Source organism: Phascolarctos cinereus, unplaced genomic scaffold (assembly GCF_003287225.1).
Source record: "Phascolarctos cinereus isolate Bilbo 61053 unplaced genomic scaffold, phaCin_HiC Scaffold_1;HRSCAF=81, whole genome shotgun sequence".
Lineage (NCBI taxonomy): Eukaryota > Metazoa > Chordata > Mammalia > Diprotodontia > Phascolarctidae > Phascolarctos > Phascolarctos cinereus.
This window is the reverse complement of record NW_027555514.1, coordinates 216,929,369-216,947,269: the sequence shown is the minus strand read 5'-3', so window position 1 is coordinate 216,947,269 and position 17,901 is coordinate 216,929,369. Positions and strand designations below refer to the sequence as shown.

The window sequence follows — 17,901 nt, the reverse complement described above, 5'->3', positions numbered from 1 at the left end:
CAAGGTGAAATGGAAAATGCAAAATTAACAGTCCTGCAATTTGCTTCATGTTCACATTAGATATGAGAATCAGTCCCCCAGGAGAATGTGATAGTAGTTATAAGCTAAGCTACTGAATCTTATTTTAAATTTGTTGGTTTTTTCCCAAATACATATTTGTTGGCATTATATGTTTAGCATTTCTTTTGTGCGTAGAAAATAAATACCTCTCCCATACCTTATTCACATCATACCTTGAATACCTTTATACTCCTCCTGTAAGTAGACCTAGGCATGAGCCCAGGCCCAGGCTTTAAATAATTTAAATAATTCAAGCCAATAAGCTAAGGAGTTTAAGGAAGGGGAAGCTCTCTAATTAGAGGTCGGGCTTTCTAGGACTGAACCCAGTTAGGACCACAGTCATGGGTCCCACAAAGCTGGAGGTACAAAAGGAATCCTTGGACTCAGCAGTAGTTTCTGTTGTTATGGGAGAATTTGTGAAGGGGGATAATATGAAAATGACCAAAAAGACAGAAGACAGTCAGATTGCAGAGGACTTTAAGCACCAAGCTGTATTATAGGTATCCATATGTATGTATTTCTTTACTTTTTCTTCCTCCTAACGATTTGCACCTGGGCACCCAACTAGATTATAAATTCCTTAAGAACAGGTTCTACACAGTGGCCTGCACTTAGTAGGTGCTTAATAATGTTAGTTGTTATTAATTGAGTTCAAGGCAATGGTGTCTGAATCACTTCTGACTGGAATAGTGAGATTAGTCTTCATAAAAAAGGTGACATTTGATTGTGCTTTGAAAAAAGGGCAGAGAAATGGCCAAACTTCCTACATCTAAATTCCCACACATACTTCCACAGCTGGCCTGATAGAAGATAAGATGGCATCTTTCAACAAAACTCTGCCCTCCCCACCCCTACCCCCAACAACTATGCCAAGTCTCAAAGCCTGAATAATTCAGTGGACTGGAAAAAGTGGTGGGAAGAATTCAGGGAGGTGTCCTTAATTAAGAGAAAACAGCCCCTTTTAAATGCCCATCTTTCCCTAACTTAAAAATAGCCAAGGATAGAGAATACCAGCCAAGTCTTGAATTGTTAGGGATGATGTTAGGGTGAGGGGTAGGGGAAGTATCTTAATTGGGAGTCTTTTACTGTCTTGTTGAGCACAAGTTCCAAAGGCATTACGTAAAAAAGAGCAGCCAAAATTTAGAATGTACTCTCCAAGGAAAGGCAAGACACTGAATGATTTGGTCAATCAAATTGCTTTTATTTACTTCAATAAATAGATACAGTCTCTTGTCACTTCACTCAGTTACTTGATAGAGAAATGGAAAATACTCACTCTGATTCCCACACCACACAGTGAAAATCATCCAAGTTCCCAGGCCAACATCTCATTCAGGCCACCCAAAACTATCTCATCACCTCTAAGAAGTTGGAAATGAGGATGGTCTGAGCAGGTGCACAGACTGAGCAGGTGCGGGAAGAACTCCACACGGTCCAGTCTTTGCTTGGGATACAGCTTAACCCCAGTGGACTCCAGGAATCTGGGTGTTCTTGATATGATTTCTTCTCAAATCTTGGGCCATTGCCTGTTCATGCTTTCCTGATTCTTGTTTAGATTTGGTCTTTGCTACAGCACCAGGCCATCCTGTCATGAGAAGAAATCACTTCGCCACCTAGCTGCCCCTAGGAAGGCTAGATCTGTCTATCATGAATCACCTTGAAGTGTGACATCAGTATTTTAGAATGTTGGCACAAATGACTTTGGCCAGTACTTCCTAATCAAATACAATCAAAAGGTCAAGGTAAGAAGACATGCTTATCACAAGCATCTGGTTATCAGACCTTACACCCAAGTTATTTACATAGACACGCTTGAAGTGAGCATGCTTGTTACACATTCAAGAGGGAGTCACTCACGTCCAGGGTAAACTTCTGTGACATGGGGGAAGGCACTAAAATGCTTAGAGCTCCTTCAGAGATTCGGCAAAGTTGTACCTAAGTATTCTTGAGTCAAAGATTTCCCCAGCTGCTGTATCTGTTACTTAATTCCACTGAATCCAGGCACAAGCAGTGACATAAGAAACTCCAATGTGAAGCAAAACAAAAAAAAACCTAAGGGGCAGCTAGGTGGCACAGTAGGTAGAGCACCGGCCCTGCAGTCAGGAGGACCTGAGTTCAAATATGGTCTCAGACCAAACACTTGACACTTACTAGCTGTGTGACCCTAGGCAAGTCACTTAACCCCAATTGCCTTAAAAAAAATACTTTACCTTCTGTGGGGCCCAACCAGATCTTCAGGCCAAAGGTTCCAAGAGCTAGAACAGCAATAAATACCAAGACCCAAGTCACCAGAACCACATACTGATTGTTGGAAGAGCTGGGCAATAAACAGGGAAGTCCTAAAAGAATATGAGGGGAAGGAGAGGCAGAGATGAGAGATAGAGGGCTCTATAGTCTGGGAGATTAATGTAGGTCATTTACATGTTAGTATCTCTTTTACATTCCATATATATCAGTTTCTGGGAAAGTAGACATAAATTCTGCAACCCTTGATACCAACTAACTGATGTCAATCACTTACTAAGTGCCTACTATGTGCCAGGCACTGTACTAGGTGTAGGGACGCAAAGGCAAAAAAGAAACAGTACCTGCTCTCCAGGAGTTTACACTCTATCAGAGGGAACATACATACCTATACATGCATTAAAAAGATAATTTGGGAGGGGTGGGGAAGGAAGCATCAGCCCTTGGATGGGCAAGAATGAGGAAAGGCCTATGTGAAAGGTAACAGGAGCTGAGCTTTGAAGGAAATCAGGGGGGTTCCAAGAGGTAGAGGTAAGAAGGAAATGTATTCCAGGTGTGGAAACAATCTGGGCGATGGTGCAGAGAGGAGACAGAGTGTCTCTGGTGAGGAGCAGCAAGGAGGCCATTTTGGCTCAGTCATTAAGTGTTTGAAAGGCAGTAATGTATAATCAGTCTGCGATGGTAGATTGCAGCCAGGTTGTGAGGAGATTCAAAAAGCAAACATTACCTAGAGGTAATAGGGAGCCTCTAGAGTTTATTAAGTAGGAGAGGGACATGATCGGGCCGGTGCCTCAGGAAAATCACTTTGGCAGCTGTATGGGATGGATTAGAGAGAAGAGGAACGGAGACCACTTAGGAGAGAGCCTATTAACAGTAGTTCTGGAGAGAGATGACTTCTTGTGACGGTAGAAACAGACGGTCTCCTCCAGTTTCCCCCTCTCCCTGCAGGGTTTCCCCAAGAACTTTTAGGCTCTTTAAAACAAAACAAAACAACTTTTAGACTTTTTCCCAGTGTCCTCCAGGGTCTATGTCCTTGCTCCCTATCTCCTCAGAGCTCTTGCCCTTCTTTCCCCTGTGACCTCCCAAGCATCTGCCCTTCTTCTCCAGTATCACCCCAGCCTGGCCTCCATTCATTCCAGCTCTTCCCTAGATTACACCTAAACCACCTTGTCTCAGCCCTCTAGGAACATGGACACCACAGGTCCCCAGAATTGGGGAGTATCTAGAAGTCCTGCTCACTGTCTAACCTCAGCCCTTCCCACTGCAGTTTAGAAAAGATGACCCATCGTCTGTGGAAGGGCAGGAAATAACCCTACAGGGCCTTTGCGTAAGAGGGCTGGGAGGCCGAGATTGCGGAAGCCGAAGAGGGAGAAGCGAAGGAGCTGTCCCCGGACAGATAGGAGGCGGTAGCTGAGCTGGAGCCCGGGGCCTAGGCGGCTGCGGCGGCGTCACGAGCGCGGGATGATGGATGGGGCTGCGGGCAAGGCGGAATCATCTGAGTCTGGGGTGCTCGCGCGCCTAATGCAGACAAACCCCTCCGCCACCAGCGAGGGCCCGCTGTCTTAAATATTACCCCGGAGTTTTCAATTATCTCCTATTAATGGATTTACAGGGGCTCCTTCATCAAGCCCGAGGTGGCTGGGTGTGGGGGTGTAGGGAGCTCGCGGAAAGGGCTGGAGCTGGGAAAATGGCCCATATTTCAATATTAAAGCCCTTTACGATCGTCAGCAGCATGAAAGATGCTGCAAATAAAACGGGGCCGCCCGCGCCAGGCTTTCCATCTCGCAGGTTTTAATTAAAGCTGAGGGGGGAAGCGATTGTGGCTGCTGGGAGGGTCCGAACTAGGCTGGGGTGATCGGGCGACCCGACAGGGGCCTGAGAGCAGCCCCTATCGGCCTTCTCTATGCAGATCCCAGGCTTGAGGAAGCTCCCTGGACAGACCTGGGTCGGCTTGCTGGGACCAGAAAGCGTTCCGAGGCTGACTTTGAGTTTAACCTGGGGTTTTTTGCTGGCAAGGCTGTCCCTAAGACTGGATTGAGGGGTTGGGGTGGGGGCAGGGAGGGTGGTCCGTGCATCTGACCATTAAATAAATAGTATGCAAATGATTGAATGCAAATAAGACGCAAAGTTGAGTTGATGGGGGGTACGTTTTGAACCGTACAGCTGTGGAGCTCACCCCCAAACCGTCCCCCAATGCGTACCCATTCCCATCTGTCCCCTCCTCCATCACCATCAACGTCTGTTGCCATTTCTATAGCCACTGGGGAGGGGGGAAGGGGAGTGGGGACGCTTGCAAGCTCTTCCCGTGGCCCAGCTTCTGTGGTTTGGGGTCCCGAGACTCCGTCTGCTTTCTCCATCACCCCCTCCTGCCTCTCCTGGCCCTGGCCCGTGACTCCCAGGCTGGAGGCCGAGGGTACACACATACACAGTAGCTTCACTGTTTCTGCCTTGGCAAAGCTCCTGGCTTGACAGCTTGTGCAAGCCGGGCAGACTCATCAGTCAGGCGGGAAGGACGGATCAACGTCCGGCAGCTTGTGCTGAGGACTCCCTTGGGGGCAACCGCTGGCCCAGGCCCAACCTCCTTGTTCCCCTCCCTTTCCTCACTCTCTCTGCTTCCTCCACCCCCAGCTGCCAACATGGTACCAGCTGCAAAGGACATTGAACAAGGAAGAAGACAGGAGACCTGAGTTCAGCTACCAGAGCTGCCACCGACCGACTGTGGGACCTCAGGCAAGTGGCTTCCCCTTTCTGAGCACATTTCCTCACCTGTCAAATAAGGAGTTTGTACTAGATGATTTCCAAAGTCCTTTAGGAATATGTGTTCCTAAGCATTTACTTAACTCTGGTTTCTCTCTGCCTCATGAGGTAGGCCTTCCAGGAGGAATGCCATTCAAAACTCCTTCCCCCCACTCCATTCAAGATAACTAATTGACTAGAGGCACTACAGTGGGTCTCTAGCTGAACCCAAATCAGTCAGTCAGTGCTGAAAGGGCCTGTGTGAGGCAGTTTTCAGACAAAGAAATCAAAGCTATCTATACCCATATGAAAAAAATACTCTAAATCACTATTGATCACAGAAATGCAAATTAAAACAACTCTGAGGTACCACCTCACACTTATCAGATTGGCTAATATGACACAAAAGGAAAATGTTGGATGTTGGGGGGGATGTGGGACAACTGGGACACTAATGCACTATTGGTGGAGTTGTGAACTGATCCAGTCATTCTGGAGAGCAATTTGGAACTATGCCCAAAGGGCTATACAGCTGCTCATACCCTTTGGTCCAGCAATACCACTGCTAGGTCTATATCCCAAAGAGATCATAAAAAAAGGGGAAGGACCTATTTGTACAAAAATATTTATAGCAGAAATAATCAGGCAGATTTTGTGGTGCCACTCTATTGCACCATCTTTGTGGTAGCAAAGAATTGGAAATCAAAAGGATGCCCATCAATTGGGAAATGGCTAAATAAGCTGTGGCGTATGATTATAATATTGTTGTGCTACAAAAAATGACAAGCCGGATGATTTCAGAAAAGCCTGGAAAGACTTACATGAACTGATGCATAGTGAAGTTCAACAGAACCAGGAGAATGTTGTACACAGTAATAGCAATATTGTTCAACTGGGAGTGACTTAGCTATTCTCAGCAATACAACAATCCAAGACAATCCCAAAGGACTAATGATGAAGCATACTATCTGCCTCCAGAGAAAGTACTGATATTGATTTAATACAGACTGAAACATGCTATTTTTCACTTTCTTTCATTTTTCCTTTTACTCAAGTCTAGTACAAAATGACTAATGTGGAAATGTTTTACATAATTGCACATGTATAACCTATGTCTGATTGCTTACTATCTCAGGGAGGGGGGAGGGGAGGAAGGGATAGAATTCAGAACTAAAAACTTTCAATAAAAATTTTTTTTAAAATGGGATAGGGATAAAAAAAAAGAAAAAAGGGGGGGCAAAGCTCTATATATGGCACTGAGGGAAGAATTACAAAGAACCAAAAATAACCATTGATCTTTGCCTTAGGTTTTCTTAGAGGTATTTCCATTAAATTACACACTCCTGAAAAAACAAATGGAAATGGAATTCTAGCTTAGACACTCCAGGGGTCCTGCTATTTAAAGGTGTCTTATGGCGAATCCTAGGTTAAGGAGAGAATTGTTTTTTTTCTTTTTCTAGGCAATTCTCTAAGACTGTAAGTTGGCAAGAAAGTGTTGAGCTACCTTGGAGGGACTTTCCTTATACCAAAGTTTCCCTGCATCAATGAATTCATAGATTCAGTCCCTATCCCCTTTAAAGGAGGGAAGAGAAGGGAATAAACATTTACATAGCATCTACTATATGGTAGACATTGTGCTTTACAAATACTATCTCATCTGATACAACAACCCTGGGTGCTGTTATTATCCCCATTTTACAGTTGAGGAAACTGAGGTAGACAGAGGTTAAGTGACTTTCCCAGAGTCACACAGCTAATATCTGTAAGTTTCTGAGTCCAGATTCCTCCTTAGCCTCTTACTGCAAGGCTGGTCATGTCTGTCTCTCTTAGCAACTTAAGATTTGAATGTATTAACTAGTCAGGCTGTTTTCAAGTTCTTTCCTCATATATCTCATAAATGTGATTTTTATGAGCCTGGACAATACCCAAGTAGTTCTTGACCCACATTGTACTGAAAAATCCTAGGGAGTTGCCTGAGACCCACAGAGCTAATAGCCCAGAGTTTGTGCAAGCTAGTTGGGAAGAAAGGACACAGTTATTGAATGGAAAACTGAAAAGGACCTTAAAGATATTTGAATCCAACAGCTTCATTTTACAGAGGAGGAAACTGAGGCCTAGAAAGTTTAAATAATTCATCCAAAGTCAACAGTACTAGTCAGTGCTAAATGCTAAAACTGGAACCTTGATCCCTTGACTCCTAAGCCAATGCATTAGTACAGCACCACTCTCTCTCTGATTTCTGTCAACAAATGCCAATTAAATATTCTCTAGGAATGTTTGGGGATGCTAGATGGTGCAGTGGATAGAGTGCCAGGCCTGAAGTCAAGAAGACTCATCTTCCTGAGTTCAAATTCAGCTTCAGACACTTACTAGCAGTGTGACCCTGAGCAAGTCACTTATCCTTGCTTGCCTCAGTTCCTGCATCTGTAAAATGAACTGGAAAAGGAAATAGAAAACCACTCCAATATCTTCTCTAAGAATACCCCAAATGGGCTCATGAAGCATGAGACACAATTAAAATGACTGAACAATAAAATAAAAGGAATGTGCAGTAATGGTAGGATCAGAACCTTTCAGATTTAATGACCAAATACTTCCTGGAAAAGGAACGTTTTAAAGGAGAAGAGGGATGTGAGTTGGCAGATGGGAAAGGAAAAATCTCCTAGGCAGGGGAGTTCAGTCTTTGATTTGAGTTCAGAGGGGGGTTCAGATATTGTGTAAGGGAACAGGGAGCAGAGATTTCCAGGGCTGGAAATTCCAAGTTGTATGTTGAAGAATCATAAGAAACCAGTGAAGACTGCAGGAGTCCCTCCCTCAGAATGGAGGGAATTCAGAAAGTTGTATTGAGAGGTCATACAGACTATTTGTGCTTGACCTGTGATAGAGCCTTCCAAGCTCATATAGGTTTGATTGACCATGGCCAGACACACTGTACATTGACCCCAACATTGTGATGTCATTTTGGCCCACTTTGAGTAGAAGGACAAATAACAACATTGAGATGTTCAGACATGATAGGATGAGAGGCACCAAGCAGAGTTATGGAGATAATGGTGTAGTTAACTCACTCTTTTCATCTCCAGATAAGGGAACAAAGTGTAGCTTCCCCTCATAGATCTGATATGAAAGTGAGATAGAGAGACAGAGAGACAGAGAGAGACAGACAGAGAGACAGAGACCCCATTGCCCACAAGGAAAGTCCCATTCTGGCCCTGGAGTTCCTGGAACCAAGTAGTAAGGGAAATGAAGGGTCAGAGGAGAAGAGAGATGGCATATGAGGACAGTGGAAAGTTACGAATCATACCAGATGAGAGAAGGCAGCAGGGAGAGAGAGATGAGTTGATTTTTCTCTAAAGATTTTTCTCTAAAGAGAGAGGAATTCACTGGCCTCTATCTATCATGAGTACAAGAAGAAATGGTGTTTACATTGCAGCAAAAGGGATGGAGGGTAGACACCAGAAAGAGCTTAAGACTAAGTTAAATGATGGGCAGGGTGAGCAGGAGAGGACATGGGATATTCTTTCTTGGGGAAGCTTTAAATTTAGGCAGAATTCTGATCTAGTTGAGATACTGGCCAGAAAATGACTTAAGTGACCTGGACACAAAGACTGATGCTAATATTAGCTTATTCACTTAGTATATTTGTTTAGAATAAACATAGCGACAAAATTATATCAAAAAACAACTTTGCAAGACTTGAGAATTCTGATCAATGCAATGACCAACCACAATGCCAGAGGACCAGTGATAAAGGATGTTGCCTACTTGTTAATGAAGAGGTGCTAGACCTAAGGTGCAGAATAAGACATACATTTTCAGACAGGGCCAGTGTGGGGATCTGTTTTGCTTAACTATGAAAAATGAGGGCTTTGTTTTTCCTTCCTTTTTAAAGATTTTCCAATAGGGGTGTATGGGAGGGAGAGGGACATAGAGATAAAATAATGAAGGAAAGGGAGGAAGGAAGAAAAGAGACAGAAAGAAAGGAAGGAGAAAGGGAAGGAGGAAAGAAGGAAAGAAGGAGAGAGGGAGGGAAGAAAGGAGGGAAGAAAAAAATGGAGGTCACTGAGGTCTTCATATCATATATTTAAATAGGTAATATATAACAATCTCTATATATTATATAGGGCATTCTATAAAATTTAAATTATATACATTTAAAATATTTAATGTCATATAAACATGTTTTAAATCCACAGAAGAGAGCAGAAAGAAGGCCTGAAAGGATCACAGACAAGCAGAACAACTTTGAAAGCTACAGGTTGAATTTATTATATATTTTAAAAGAAAAACAGAGATCTGCGGTTTCAAGTACTCTTTTTCTGTTCTACTATGTATATGGAAAAGACTGTTTGGTGTCTGTTAAATTCAAAATAAAAATAAAGTATTTAAATATAGCTTACTATGTGTTTCCTCATTCAACCTATGACAGAAGTGGTAAAGGTATTATTATCCTCATTTTAGAGATTAAGATATTAAGTTGAAGTGACTTGTTTAAACTCACATAGTTTAGCACAGTGCCTGGCACATGGGAGGCACTTAAATGTTTATTGAATTGAATTGAACATAGCCAGTTAAGTGCCACAGACTGTATTTAAACCCAGGCTTCTTGATTCTGACTCAAGCACTCTTTACCACATTACCAAGATTGCTTTTTGCATTCTCTCATCCTCATGTTGCCTAGGGGTTAGTGGTATAATGGAATGCCCAGGAAGGAAGGGTATGTGGTGGCTCAAACTCACAGAATAATCAAATCAGAGAAACTCAGAGTTGGGAGGTAGGGGACCTCAAATGTCAACTAGTTCAGCCTCCAATTGAAAAAGAATCCTGGCCCTATTTCAAACACACCTGACAAGTGGTTATAGAACTTTTGATTAACGAATTCTAGCGATGAAGAAACTATCACCTACAAATGTGGCCCGTTCCACTTTTGGATAGTACTAATTGTGAGGGCATTTCTTCCAGGTAGGTAAGCACAGTGAAGAGAACACTGGGCTTGGAGTCAGAAGGACTAAGTTTAAATCCCATCTCAGACACTTACTAGCTATGTGACCTTGGGCAGGTCACTTAATCGCTGTCTGCCTCAGTTTCCTCAACTGTAAAATCAGGATAATAATATCCCCTACTTCACAGGATTGTTGTGAGGTTCAAATGAGATATTTGTAAAGTGCTTAGTACAGTGTCTGCTACATAATACTTAACCCACTTAATGCTGTTCACTTCTTCTCCCAATAAACCTAAATCTGCTTTTTCTACCCATTAGTTTTGTTTTGTTTCTCAATTCAACAAACAATTATTAAGGGTATACCATATACAAGACACTGTATTGATCTCTGGGGTTACCAAGATAAAAATGCCTAAAACATACCCATCCTGGAGCTTATGGTGGGGGTAGGATGGACATAAACAAGAAAATATAAGGTCATCTGAGGAACAAGAAAGCTTAGTAATGGAGGAATCCAGGGAAGGCTTTAAGGAGGTGGCGGCAAATGGGTTCAACCATTTTGGAAGGAAGAGAAGGATATTGAGAATATAGATTAGGAGAGGGCTTATACAAATGTTCAGAGGTGGAAGATGGAACTTCATATTTCAGGAACTTGTAGTAAACAGTCAGTTTGGTTGGAATGTAGAGGGGGTGAAGTAAAAGCAGTAAGAAATATGACTGGGAAGGTAGGTCAGATTATAGAGAATTGTTCCTCCGGCATAAGTGAATGAGTTCAAACCCAATACCATAAGATAGCTCTTCAAATACTTGCAGACAGCTATCATGTCTCCCCTAAATCTTCTCTACCCTGGGTTCCTGTGGGGGATCAATCAACCAACAATTATTTGTTAAGCACCTACTATGTGCTAAGTACTAGAGACACAAAGACCAAAACAAACAAAAACCTCTCACCTCAAGGAGAAACAATATGCACACATATGAGTATTATATCTGTGTGTGTATGCATACCCTGTATGTATATGTATATAGATATAGATATATAGATATGTATATAAAAATTTTGGAGGGAGAAGGCACTAACAATGGTGGACTGGGAAGGTTTCCACTTCATGTAGAAAATGATACTTGAGCCTTGAAGGAAACTAGGCCTCCTCAGAGGCAGAGAGGAGGGGAGAAGTACGTCATCAGCCTGCGGGATGACCTGTACATACACACAGAACTAGGAGAGATAGTGTCTTGTGTTAGCAACATTGGGGTTGCTTTGTCTGGATCATATGGAATATGTGCATAATAATGTATAAGAAGCCTGCAAAGGTAGACTGAAGCTAGGTTGTGAAGGGCTTTAAATGCCAAATAGAGTAGTTTCTATTTGACTCTTAGATAATAGGGAGCCACAGGGGTTTATTGAAGAGAGGAGTAACATGGATCAGACCTGTGTTTTAGGAAAATCAGTTTGGTGGCTATGGGAAAATGGATGGCTTAGAGAGATTTGAGGCAGGGAGACCAATTAGAAGGCCACTGCAATAGTCCTGGAGAGAGGGGGTGAGGGCCTGAACCAGGGTGTTGGCTGGGTAGGTGAAGAGAAGGAGAGAGATGCAAAAGATACTGGAGAATGTGGGGACAAGAAAGCTTGGCACTTGATTGGATGTGCAGAGTGAGGAAGAGGAGGGGATGGAGAATGACTCCAAGGTTGCAAATCCAGGTGAGTGGAAGGATGGTGACACATCAGGAGTATTCTTGACGGGAAGAGGCAGGGTTTTGAGGAAAAGATGGTGCTTTGGACTTGCCGAGTTTGAGATGCCTGTGGAACATCCAAGTGGAAGCATCCATCCAATAGGCAGCTGGCGATGCAAGACTCCAGTATTGCAGTAATGGAGTATTGCTTGCCTTCTCAATGGGTGGGGAAGGAACTGGAGGGAGGGGGAGAAGTTGGAATTCAAAATTTTTAAAAATGAATGTTAAAAATAAATAATATGTATTTTTAATTTTAAAGAATAAGCCAAAAAAAAAAAGACTGGAATGCAAGACAGAGGCTCCCGCCAGCTATATTGATTTGAGAGCCATCATATAGAGAGAAGATTTGAACCCATGGTTACTGAAGAAAATAGAAGGAAGAATATTAGTATCTCTCTCCATTTTGTAGAGGGAGAAATTGGAGCCCAGAGAGCTCAGGCGATGTGCCAAATATCACAGTGAACTGGTGGCAGAGTTAGGACTCCAAGCCCAGGCTTCCCAGCTCTAACCAACACTCCCTACCTTATAATGATACTGGTCCTCTGATACTGGGAAGGCAAGGTTAAGACAGCCACAGACAGCAGTCAGTCATTTTCTAAACTCTCCTCCTTGGTGGCCTTAGGAGAGAGGGGTTAGGTTGTGTGTGACGAGGCTATTTATGCAGCCTGACTCAGATTTCTTCCCTTCCTTCTCCCTTTTCCCCTTCCCCCCAAACCTGCCTGGGTCACAGTTTGGAGACAAACCAGGTTTTGAATAAGAGGGAACAGGTGATCTGTCTTTCCAGCTGCAGTTGGATTAAAACCAGAGGGAGAAAAAATTAGCCCCCTCCTCCTCCCCTTTCTCATTCCCTCCACAACACCGCCATCTCACCAGTCAAACCAGACAATGCAGTGATTCCAGGGTTAAGAGGGCAGGCAAAGGGAAGAAAGAAAGAGAGAGAGAGAGAGAGAGAGAGAGAGAGAGAGAGAGAGAGAGAGAGAGAGAGAGAGAGAGAGAGAGAGAGAGAGAGAAAGGAAGGAGGAAGGGAAAGATGGAAGGAAGGAGGGAATGGAGGAAGAAGGCAGGGAAAGATGGAAGGAAAGAAGGAGAAAGGAAGGAGAGAGAAAGGGAAAGATGGAGGAAAGACAGAAAGAAAGAAAGAAGAAGACAGAAAGAAAGAAAGAAAGAAAGAAAGAAAGAAGAAAAAGAAAGAAAGAAAAGAAAGAAAGAAAGAAAGAAAGAAAGAAAGAAGAAAAAGAGAAAGGAAGAAGGAAGGAGGCAGGGAAAGATGGAAGGAAGAAGAAAGAAAGGAAGGAAGAGAAGGAGGAAGGAAGGGAAAGATGAAGGAAGGAGGGAAAGGAGGGAATGAAGGAAGAAGGCAGGGAAAGATGGAAGGAAAGAAGGAGAAAGGAAGGAGAGAGAAAGGGAAAGATGGAAGAAAGAAAGAAAGAAAGAAAGAAAGAAAGAAAGAAAGAAAGAAAGAAAGAAAGAAAGAAAGAAAGAAAAGAAAGAAAGAAAAACAGGGAAAGATGGAAGAAGCAGAAAGGAAGGGAGGGAGAAAGGAAGGAAAAGATGGAAGAAAGGAAAGGAAAGAAGAAAAGGCAGGGAAAGATGGAAGGAAGGAAAGAAAGAGAGGAAAGAAGAGAAGGAGGGAGAGCAGGAAGAAGGAAAGGTGGGAGAAAGGAAGGAAGGAAGGAGAGAGAGAGAGAGAGAGAGAGAGAGAGAGAGAGAGAGAGAGAGAGAGAGAGAGAGAGGAAGGAAGAGAAAGGAGAAGGGAGAGAGGAAGAAGTATTAGAGATTGGTTATTTGATACAGGGAAGAGAGAGAGATGGGGGCTAGGGTTCGTGGGATGTGGGTAGGGATGATGGTAAATTTTTAGGAGTTTGAACCATGGTATTCAAGGCTGCAAAGGATTTTGCTAGTGCAGTTGGTGCTTGGCTGGTCCAATGGGATCACTGCACACTCTACAGCAGGAGAGACCAATGCGTCTAGGAATGGGTAGATATGAGAGAGAATCTATGGAATCTTCTTTTATGAATCTGGAAGAATGATGGGGGGAGGAGTTTGAGGTGGATGAGGAATAATCCTGACTAGAAGCAAAAAGATAGAGGAGAACCTAATTCAATGTCTTCATAGAGACTAAATTTAAAAGGCAATAGAAAGGACAGACCCTAGACTGATCCCCATTTTTTGTGCTTTTCAGCCTGTTTTCTGGTTTCTTTTAGGCTTGCTGCCTGGCTTTCTGCTAGTCCTGCTGGGTTTCCCCATTACCCGCAAACAACTCGTCCATGTCCGCCTGCCCTCTGTGCCGTAGGCACCCGCAGCCCATTAGCCACTGCTGCAGAGGAGGAGGAGAATGTAATAAGTGATTCCAAGATCATAAAGACCTCGTCAGACTCCCACGCTCCCCAGTTTTGCTCCAGCTCCATATTCATCAACAAGATGGACGGAAGGGGGGCTCTTGAAATTGCATCTTAGGGACTGATTCTCAACCAAATCCAATCAAATCTCCACTCTGAGAAGGATGTGAAATATGACCCAATTCCTCCCATGTCTCACACTCTAGTACTGTGCCCTTCACCCATTATCTCACCCCATGTCCCCTGCAATTTCAACCCCAGCTTGGGCCCTTGAGGACCTTCCACCAACCCCAGATATGACTTGCCCCTCACTTTCTTCAGTTACCAAGCCTATGAAGAATTCATCTGTCTGCTCATAACACTCTCCCCCCAACACTTTCTACCCAAGCTAGACCTTTCCCATTTTGACTCACACCCTCCTCCTCTAGGAATTCTGTCCTGACCACCCAGGACCCCTACTTTCTTTCCTCCTGATCCCTCACACTGCAGTGCTAATGTCTTCCCCATCAGAGTGGGATGAAACCAAAAGTAAGAATTCAGTCTCCTCCTTCCTGTGGCCTCTTCCTTGTACCTAGGATACTGCTACTAACAGAAGCGCTACTACTAACAAAATCATCAGCCTTTTGAAGGATGAGATAGTAATGAATAATAATGCTTCCCTTTATAAGGAAGCCCAGGAACTAACCAGGACCCAGGGGGAGGAGGAGACAGGTTTGTGTAAAGCAGGAATTCTTCATCTCTTTTTGTGTCATGGATCCCCTTGACAGGTTGGTGAAACCTATGGACTCCTTAGAATAAATTTTTTAAATGCATAAAGCAAAATACATAGAATTACAAAGGAAACTGATCATATTGAACAATAGTTATCAAAATATTATTTTTTAAAGTTCGTGGATCCCAGGTTTAAGAATCAAGATCTAAGGGGATGGTGACCCTATCCATCCCCTCTACCCAAAGAAAGAGTAGTACTCATTGCAGTTTTTTGAGGCAGCTAGGTGGTGCAGAGAATAGAATCCTGGGACTGGAGTAGGGAAGACCTGAGTTCAAATACAACCCTAGCTAGTTACTGCCTGTGTGACCCTGGCCAAGTCATTTAACCTCTGTTTGCTTCAGTTTCCTCAACTATAAAATGGGGATTATAATAGCACTTACATCCCAGGATTGTTATGAGGAATGAACATTTATAAACTGCCTGCTAAGCATTTTTTGCAAATATTATCTCATTTGATCCTCACAACAACCTTTCCATTGTATCATGCATGACTGTCCTCTGAGCCTCAATTTCCTCACCTGACAAATGGGGCAAATAACAGGTGTTCTTCCTACCTCAAAGGGGTGTTATGAAGCTCAAAGATGGGATCAGAGGGTAAATTTTTTAAAAGACAAAAAGTGCTACATATACACACTCAAAACACTAGCAAACACCCTCCACACCAACACAATGTTCTATTATTATTATTAGTGTTATTATTATAAATAATCAATGTGATTTTTCATTATGGTCCTACTCATCATCTTATAGTGTTATGGAGGTGACACTGGGGTCTCATTATTCAAAGAAATTTATCACCATAAAGTTGGTCACCAGGGCATGATTATTTTGGCCACAATGACTCACAAAGCACTATCTACTAAGGGGTAGTACAGTTATGGTTTCTATCAGTAGGAGTGCCCACACCAACCAATCACAAATATTTTGAGGCATGGAGATCATTGTCATCATCATCATCATCATCAAGGCAGTCATCTTGTAGTGGCTAGAGAGCTGACCTAGGTATCAGGAATACCTGAGGACAAGCCCCACTTCTGACATGTCAATCAATCCATAAACATTTATTAAGCACCTACTATGTGCTAGGAACTTAAGACACATACTAGTTGGTTGACACAACTCTCTAAGGCTATAAATTGTAGAACAAACTCTGATCTGCAATGATAGAGTCTCCTCTCTGGAATTTCCTGAGCCAAAGCAATCACAGGCCTCATGTAATTAATGTTGACAATGAGGAGGAGGATAATGATGATGATGATGACGATAGTATGACATCCTCAGATGGTGTCTAGCTGACCCCTGTCAAAAAAAAAAGATAAGAATAAGCCAGGTGATGATAATAATGTTGTTGACCACAACGCATTTATCATCATAAGGAGGCCTCAGCAACTATGCAGGACTCCCAGAGAGAAGGTAAGGAAGTCCTCTGAGAAGGTGGTGAATGCTTCTAACTCCTCCTCCTCCACAGCATCTATTCCCTCAAAGAACATGAGTTCAGAGATGCAGGACTAAGTGTGACCCCCTAGGTCACCTTCCTAGGTATCTCAGAGCAAAGTTCTGGGCTAGCCCACAGCCCGCAGAACTCAAGGACACCCAGGGATATAAGATGTGTAGCCAAAGGGGAGGGGGACATGCTCGATATTGACAGCTGCCCAGGGACCTGGTCCTATTGGATGACTGACCTGGTGTGTCCAACATAAGCAGATCCCAGATAATCAGACACTCTTGAGTGAGAGCTCCAGTGCCCCTGGAATGGAGATCTGGGGATCCCATCTTATGGTGGAGTCAGGAAGAAGACCTTCTGATAGAGAGATGTTGGACTCAAGATGTAAAATGAGCCAAAAAGAAATTTTTTTTTTGGACATTGACCATTAGGGCATTTGCTTTGCTTGGCTACTCATATTTGCTTTGTCTGATAATGAAGATTGCTTTACTATGCTGGATTTTGAGTCAGAAAGACCGTAGTGTCCTGCCTCAGACACTGTGGCCCTGGGCAAATCATTTAACCTCTCAGCTTCAGTTTCTTTATCTGTAAAATGGTGATAATAATAGCACCTACCTTGGAGAGCTGTAAAAATTAAATGAGAACATTTGTAAAGCACTTTTCAAAACTTAAAGCAATATTTGTGCTAGTTATTATTAGCTATTATTATTTATTACAAGGGTCTTGTTTTCTCTTTATTTTTTCCAGAAGGGAGAGGGAGGAGGAAAGGATAAAAAAATAGATTTTTGTTAATTAAAAAAATAAGATAACTTTTTTTTAAGAGGAGGAAGCACGGATATAGAAGGAATTAAATATCTCTCTCTATTTCCACTTATGCCTCATTCTGGAAGCTAGTGGGCAGAGACATTTCCATGCCCTATCAAAGTCTGAAAATTGCATTCCCTTGAATTTGAGTGTTTCCCTTTCCCACCGCCACCCCAAGTCACTTTCCCTTGGAGGTTTTTAGCCTTTATTGTAAAACATACAATTTGACTTATCACAAAAAAAATCCCCACTTACCACTAAAAGTGAAAAATATATGCACTTATAAAAAGTCATATTGAAAATTGTCCCTTGTTGTACTTCCCAGCCAGAGGGAAGAGGCACTGCTAACTCAGACCATCCTACCCCCTTTGCCTTCCCCTTTCACCTAGCCTGAGCTGTCCTAGAACCCACCTGGTATAGCTCAGAAGGAAGAAATGGACACTCTACCCCCTTCATTTCCCCCTTGTCTGGGCTGCCTGACCACTCACAGGGTTTGAAAGAGATGAAGTCTACAACTCCATTCCAACTGAGGAGATGGAAGACAAGCAGGTTTTTCTGCCTCTGAACACTGCAGTCCTCCAGCACTGTTATCTCAACTACTTAAGGACTTCTGAGCTTTGCCATTCACCCTACTACTTACAACTTCCCTTAAGACTTCCTGAGCCTTCTATTTGCTTTTCAGCTGAAGTTTCTATTATGTGTTGCAGGGACTGTCTAGCTTTTTCTTTTCTTTTCTTTTTTTCTCCAGGCAATTGGGGTTAAGCGACTTGCCCAGGGTCACACAGCTATTAAGTGTCAAGTCTTTGGTCCGAGGCCAGATTTGAAC

At 43.0% G+C, this 17,901-nt stretch overlaps 1 long non-coding RNA gene across 3 annotated transcripts in view; it reads left to right on the top strand.

Moving 5' to 3' along the window:
* LOC110194034 (uncharacterized) overlaps nucleotides 1-10,299 on the top strand; it is a 133,386-nt gene extending 123,087 nt beyond the window's left edge. For all 3 annotated transcript variants that reach the window (XR_013482505.1, XR_013482507.1, XR_002320613.2), the window contains 2 exons: nucleotides 4,933-5,034; nucleotides 9,237-10,299. This is a non-coding gene — a long non-coding RNA (uncharacterized LOC110194034). The remainder of the gene's footprint in view (nucleotides 1-4,932; nucleotides 5,035-9,236) is intronic.
* The last annotated feature ends 7,602 nt before the right edge of the window (nucleotides 10,300-17,901 follow it).